General features: G+C 38.9%; 1 pseudogene; it reads right to left on the minus strand.

The window, feature by feature from the left end:
- Positions 1 to 940: 940 nt before the first annotated feature.
- LOC105081387 (ferritin light chain pseudogene) lies at positions 941 to 1,643 on the minus strand (annotated as a pseudogene).
- Between the last annotated feature and the right edge of the window lie 5,960 nt (positions 1,644 to 7,603).

A 7,603-nucleotide genomic window follows, 5' to 3' on the forward strand; every position in this document is an offset into this window, starting at 1 on the left:
CTTATTTGTCTTTGAGTTTGTTTTTATTTCTTTCCTCTCACTTATCTGTCTGTAAAAAGTCTCTGAAGAAAACTTAAAATCTCTGAAAATTTTGAGGATAAAAGGACACAACCGCCCTCTCTTTTCTGTACGGCACTGCAGGAAGCCGCTGTCTGCGCTAACGGGACTGCAATGAAAGCATATGTATCCCTGTGAACTTAAAGTGATTGAACATTGAACAAGGATTAAAATTTTGTTTTTTAAAAAGAATGTGGATATGGTAGATATGTGCATATATTATTTTACCTTAAAGTGTAACAAATTACATAAATTAACTTCATGCTGAGAAGTAGAGATATTACTCAATTGTACAAACCTTATCCTGGGTGAGAATTATTGTCCAGTTGCCTCTGTTTTGAATGAGGCACTTCAGTATGAAGAAAAAGATACACACATTGCATTCTAGAAAGGAAAATAACGACTTCACATACAGAAGATTTATGCTATCATTTTTCTGTTATTTTATGCAATTTAAAAGTGGCATGAGTGCAGATTAGATAACTTTGTGCAAAGCATAAGTTTTCATTTTCAAAACAATACACTTAACAATTGCATTAGCAGTAAAGAGGCTTCTTCTGAGCTTTTGTTCATGATTGTGTCTCAGTCTGGAATTTGAAGGAACTCTAAATATCAGTTCTCTGTGAGCAACATGAAAATCACCACCTAAGTCTATTGCAGGCATATTTTTTTCCCTTTTCATAAGACCCTGATTTAAGACCTGAAAAATAGTAAGAGAAATAAGCTTTTGAAACATATTTTCAAGCACTGGACTATATACAACGTGAAGGGAATAAACCAATTCTAAAGATGCAGGCAAGTTGACATTGTGAATATAAAACATGGGCTCTAACACTCATGCTTTCTTTTGTAAGACTGAAGTGTCCCTTTGCTGGAGTTGCATTCTTTTTTCTTTTTTTTTTCTTTTTCTTTTTTTGCCGTGGCAAAAAGCTTTATTTCTATTTGGTCCAAGGCTTGGGAGAGGGCTCCAGGATGGTTAAAAAGCTGCCTGGTGACTGCAGAGAGGCTTCAGGCAGAAGCCCTGACACCAGAGGGGCTCTGTAAAGGCCGCTGGGTTGCAGAGGCTCCTAGTCGTGCTTGAGGGTGAGCCTTTCGAAGAGATACTCGCCCAGCCCAGCCTGGGGACCAGAGAGCCTGTGGAGGTTAGTCAGGTGGTCACCCATCTTCTTGATGAGTTTTACCTCCTCATCCAGGAAGTGGTTCTCCAGGAAGTCACAGAGATGTGGGTCTGCGCGGGCAGAACCCAGGGCATGCAGATCCAAAAGGGCCTGGTTCAGGTTCTTCTCCAGGACAATAGCAGCTTCCATAGCATCCTGGGTTTTACCCCACTCATCTTGAGATGGCTTCTGCACGTCCTGGAAGGGGGCACGGCCGCCGCGCTGGTTTTGCATTTTCAAGAGACGCTCAGCGCCCTTGCGCTTCTCCTCAGCCAATTCGCAGAAAAAGTGGCCAACGCCCTCCAGAGCCACATCGTCGCAGTTGAAATAGAAGCCCAGAGAGAGGTAGGTGTAGGAGGCCCACAGATGCATGTTGACCAGGTGGTTGACAGAGGCCTCAACCTCGCTGGAATAATTCTGACGAATCTGGGAGCTAGCTCATGGTTGATGGGTAATGAGTTAAGCTCACAAAACGGTGTTGGCTGGTCCCAGAGGCTGAAGATAGTACAGTGGCTGGTTCTGAAGGATGTGACTGGAAAAAAGGTTGAAGGGTGGTCGGAAGCTGGAGCAAGGGGCGTCCCTGGGTCTGTTCCGTCCAAACACTGTTGAAGCAAGAGACAGGTCCGCGGGACCACCGAACGCACTGCCTGGAGTTGCATTCTTGGTCATACAAGTAAATAGGGTTGAGTGACTAAAGTTTTATAACAATCTTTAAAAATCAAACTTACCTCTCAAATTGTAGTTAAGGCTTGAATAAGCTTTAGCCACCTTACTAGAAAACAGTAGCCATCTTTTAATAATTATGTCATAAGAAATACAATGAAATGAATGAGATAATGTAAATAATGTGGACTTTCAAAAGTGGGAAAAAATTGTGTAGTGGCAGATGCTTATTCATAGGCCCAAAGGAAGAAAATAAAGAGAGAACAAGTAAGTGGAGACTTATTTTTGAATGCCTTTTATGCTTCTTCTAAGTACCCCTAAAACCACGGTAATCATTAGTCAAATAGATTTCACCTGCCTTCGTTAATCAAGGTCATTTAAATTGTTGCTACAAAGGAGTTGCATGCCCTCTAAGTGGCACTTAGCATAAACTATAAGATATTTGCCCGAGTTGTTCGCCAGGAACTTGGAGTCAGCTGTGTCTCGTTTGAGCTGAGCTGGTTAAGACTGGTTAGGACCACGGACTGTGCTACTGGGCATGCGTGAGTGGCCGATGACCCTTTGACGTCAGAGAACCAAAAGCCCCACCCTCAGGTCGTGCCCAGAGCCTCTATTTTGGACGGTGCAGCGGCCCGTAGCTCAGTTCCGCCTGCGCAGAGTGACAGTCACCGCACCTTTTTCCAGTTGCCGCTCCTCACGCCTCTGACCGCTCTGCTTCTTTATTCGTTATCCCGTCAGTGCCCCAGTCCCTTGCATTCGAGGTGGTAGATGTCTTCACCGGTCTTCCTGCTTGGCTTGGCCGCCTTACCAAACCTCTGCAACTCAGCATTTTGGTTTGCTGCTTGTGGGCAAAACGGACCTGGCTCACGAAGGCCCCAGCGCTGGATGAATAAGACATACCATAAAGGTGAGACGAGCAGCTTTGTCAGACTAGAATGTATAGTTGTGTAAGGGTGGCCTGAGGCTGGAACGAATTGCTCCACCTGAGGTCCTACCTCCACACACAAAATTTTCATTTTAAAAACCCTGTAAGAAATCTATACGTAAAATGTTTGCATGCTCTATATATTGCAGTGGGTTTCTACTAAACTAGTAGCAGTGAGCTTCTGTCTTTGTGAAGTTACTGGGAACAAACTTGTCCTCCTGCTGTAAACAACTAGAAAATGGCGTAAAATATATGAAACAGCAGCTTTGTGCATTGCAGAGATCCCCAAGAGAAGGGAAACAAATGAAGCGAGCCCTGGGGCGGCCTCAACTTTCTGCCAGGAGGCACATTCCGGTGTATGATGCCGACAGGGAAAACCCAAGCAGAGCATGGTGGTTTTTGTAAGTTGAGGAGGAATCCACAGAGGCTGATGTAGCTAGAATTTCAGGGCAGAGTATCAGAAAGGAGGGAGCCACAAAGAGAAAGAGCGCTGGAGAACTTGCTAGGGGTTTGGTTCCCTGGAGCCTGTGGCTGAGTACTGTGCATGTGTGTAGGTTGAAGATCTGCAACGCTGAGCACAGAAGGACCAGGGAGCTGACACTGAGCAATTTCCAGCGGATCAAATCTTTTTTATCCGTTTATGTTACTCCAGAGCAGTTTGAGATTTTGATCACGGCTTTAGGGGAAAGGTGATTTTTAGTTTGAAGTATTATTGGAACACCTAGGTAGACATGTGCAAATGATGAAAGAAAACACTATAGCAAAGTGAATGGTGGAACCAGAGACACAGAGCTGAGAATTAATTCATAGAGGTAGTTGTTGAAGTCAAGAAAATGTTTACATTCTCTTGAAGAAGTTATGTAAAGAGGCATGAAAATTAACAATGATTAAGCATCCCCTTAGTGCTAGCACTAAGGTGGGTGCATTCATATGCTATCTTAGAACATTGTAATAATTGTATCAGCTGGATAATTGAATTCCATTCGTAAAGATCAGAAAATTGGAATACAGAAAGGTAAAGCAGTTTGCTCAAAGTTCTCAACTGGAACAAGTAACTTACTCAAGCTCTCACAGTAGTTGCCCAGATGTGTAATAATCCAAAGCCCAATCTCATTCAACTAAATCAGGCTGACAGGATTCCTGTATTGAACTTGACGGAAGGAAGGGAAAGTATGTTGGTGCTCTTGAGGGTCTAACTGCGGCCTATCAGGCCTGCCTAACCTGGCCCCTGGGTACTTCTCTAACTCACTTCCCAGTGCTCACCTCTCATTCACTCTGGTCAGCCATAATGACTCCTGGGTGCTGGGCACAGAGCATGTTTCTACCTCAAGTGATGAACCTCAGCATCCTACTCATTCCCAAGGTATCCACATGGCTTATTTTCTCAATTTATTCAGGTTTCTGTTCAAATGTGAGTTCCCCATGGAAGACTACCTGACTACCCTATGTAAAATACTAATTTTTTCCATTCTCTAGCTCCTTAATTTGCTTTACTTTTTTCTCCATAGCGCTTTCCTCAAACAGACAGTCTGACATAATTGTTTTTATTGTCTGCTTCCTCCAATAGAATTAAGACCATGAGATCAAAGATATTATCTGTTTTAATCATTGCTTTCTCCCCAGTGCCTAGAACAGGGCCTGACATATTAAATGTTCTCAGTAAATGTAAATAAATGAAGGAGCGAGACTGTTTTAGCTTACAGACCCTTTGAAAATTGATAAAAGGAATGCACCCCCCTAAATGCACATATTTATACCTTTGCTTCCCATCAGTTTAGCCAATATATAAACCTATTTTACTTCCACAGAGCTCCATTTAAAAACTAAAGAATTAGAGAAGTACAAAAGTGAGAATAGTAATTTTCTTAAAAGGTAGGGGGAGTGGGGGAGATAGTTGAAAATAAAGGAATGGCTGATTGTGTCAAACAGCCAGATAATTCAGCATGAATGTGTTTGATATACTATTCATTTTGGCAAAGATATTGGTGACCATCGAGAGTTCAATTTCCACACAGAAGAGGACAGATACTGGTGAACAAGACATTAAATAAAAATGGAGATGACAAAGGACTGGAATCAGGTTAAAGACAATTTTGGCTCATGTTAAAGGATAAGCATATGGGTGCTTAAAGAAAGGTGACTTGCCTTCTTATTGATGCAGAAGTTGCTGGCATGATTAAGACTAAATCCCCAGGTTTCTTGATATTTGTCCTTGAAATAAAGTATGGTTGCAGAGTTTCCTAAGAGCAGCAAGAGAGGCAAAACTCCAATATTGAATCACTTTTCGAGTTTCTGTTTGCATAATGTTTGCTCTTTTCCCATGGAACAGAGCATGAGCTGTGATCAAGAGTCAATGTGCGTAGGCACAGCCCAAGTCTTAGACAACAAGGAGGGAAACCATTGTGGCCATTGACATACAGGTTAAAAACATGTATAGATCTCGTCATTGAGCATATTTAATGCAGAAGGCAAGTTGTTGATGAAAGCAAAATAGTATTCAGAAAGAAGAGTATATAGGACCAAGAATTCTCAAGAGCTTGAAGGGGTTACATCTTCCTCTGAAACTAAAAGGAGAGATGAAATCATGGATACAAACAGAAGATATGGCAGTTGACAGCAGACCTCTCTTATTCAGGCTTGGTCAGATGTCTCAGTCATCTTGCTCTTTTTCTTTCAGCTTGTCTCTATTCTCATTGGTGTTCCGTAAGGTATCTATCTTAGGCCCTATTCCATCTGAGCTGCAAACTTTTTAATTGAAGTACAGTCACTTACAATGTGTCAATTTCTGGTGTACATCATAATGTCCCAGTCATGTATATATATACATATATTCGTTTTCATTGCACCATATTAGAAGACCCAAAACCTGGAAAGCATTTTAAAGTAAATTAATTATAACAGGTACTTGAAGAGATAATTTGAGAAAGCTTTCTTGTTGATAGTTCACAAATTCCAGATCATCTCAGTTTGACTCTGTTGGCTACAGAAAACCCTAAAAACTGTAGTTTGTATGTACATAATTTCCTCTCAGTGCATAAACCGCTCATTGAGCTAAAGCAATCTAGAAGACCCATTTCAATTTGACATCCTGTAGAGATGGACTTAGATCTAATTACTTTTTCCCAGGACCCATCAATGCTTCATTTTTCAAAAGAACAATTATTATTCTAACAAAATATTTAGTCTTAAAATTATGTTTTGGAATTTCTTTGAGTTTTAAAAGATATTACCTTCAAATTAGGCTTAAAATTTGTGAAAAAGTAATATATAAGTATTGTATAAAACTTCAAATAGTAAAAAAAGATAAATGATAAGAATGTACCATTTTCCAAAGACAGCTACTGTTGACTTGAACACTGAATGAATTTTTGATAGTAACAAAATAGATAATTTTGTTTAGGTGTGATGACTATCTATTGTTCTTTTTTTTCAAATCATTTTCTATAGATAAATATTTATGGTCAAAGAAAGTTTCTGTATCTTACCTGAAATATAATTTTCTATGCATTTCCTGACACATCTGTACACATACACTTCTATATGCATTTTGAACACTGGCATTAGCTTTGAGTTACCATATATTTAGAGTATTTTTGGCTGAAGGCACATTTCAGGACTAAATCATATTTACTGGAAATCATGTTGCTTCATTTTCCTTCCTCCCATTAGCCAAAGACATTATCTGGGACTACATCCAAATAAGTCTTTACTAGACACTCAGCCTAATTGGTGTTTCTCAATAATTTTGTGTATTTTTAAATAATTGAAAAGTTAACCTGAAGGGAGCTTAATATGTAAATATGGCAACAGAATTCAGATTATGGAGTGAAGTATCATATTTTCAACCACAAAAACATTTCTTTTTATTTTTAATGGCCATCAAATTATGATCAAGTAGCTAAAAAGTGTGGCATTCAATAATAATCAGTTCATTGACCGGCTGGTCGTTTCATTTAGCTTTATTTGTGGAACAAAATTCATAGGCAAGGGTATTGGAAAGGTAATTAGTACATTGATTTCATGGTTGTCTTTAAGAAAAAATAAAGAAATAGAAACTCAGAATAGGAAGAAATTTAGGCAATTATATTCATGAGACAAGTTGAATTCTTCATACTATTTACAATCAAGACACTAGTGCTTTTTGAAAAAAGAATGGCTAGTTCCCAATTTAGGAAAATTCAGAACAGTAAAATCTGTACTTAGAAACAAAAAATAGGAAGTGGTCATTCATATTTTAAAAGATTTTTTGTTATCAATGGGATAATCACCAAATTCTTCTGACTATTAAGTATGGTTCTAATTTATAAAAGTTAAGCCTCATATTCTCTGAACAATTTTGAAATAGATTTGTTGTCCCTCCTCAAATTAGTACACTGAATATGCTGAGGAGTTAGGAGGTTCTTAGTTTTGAAATATTTATTCCTATGGGAATAGGCCAAGTATAAGCTCTTCACTAGAAAAGATGGTAGCGTAGCAAGATAAAAGAAGTTTAATCCACTCAATCTCAATTAGCTTTGTTAGTGCCTGGAAGAAGACACAAGGATTACCCTAAATCGTTAATGATAAAAATATATTTTTCAACTTAGCAATAATTCATATGATCTTTTGCATCAACTATATGTATCTAGTTAGATTTGATTTGCATAAATATTTAAAAATTTCTTATGTTAGCCAATAAAGAGAAAAAGACTTAAAGGATATTTCCTCTTCTATATTTTTCCTAAATGGAGGAATTGTTAATAAGCATTATTAATGATTTAAAGACATCAGCTTGGATTGGTTATGTAGTGTTTTGATTATA

The sequence above is a fragment of the Camelus bactrianus genome, chromosome X (assembly GCF_048773025.1).
Source record: "Camelus bactrianus isolate YW-2024 breed Bactrian camel chromosome X, ASM4877302v1, whole genome shotgun sequence".
NCBI classification, from domain to species: domain Eukaryota; kingdom Metazoa; phylum Chordata; class Mammalia; order Artiodactyla; family Camelidae; genus Camelus; species Camelus bactrianus.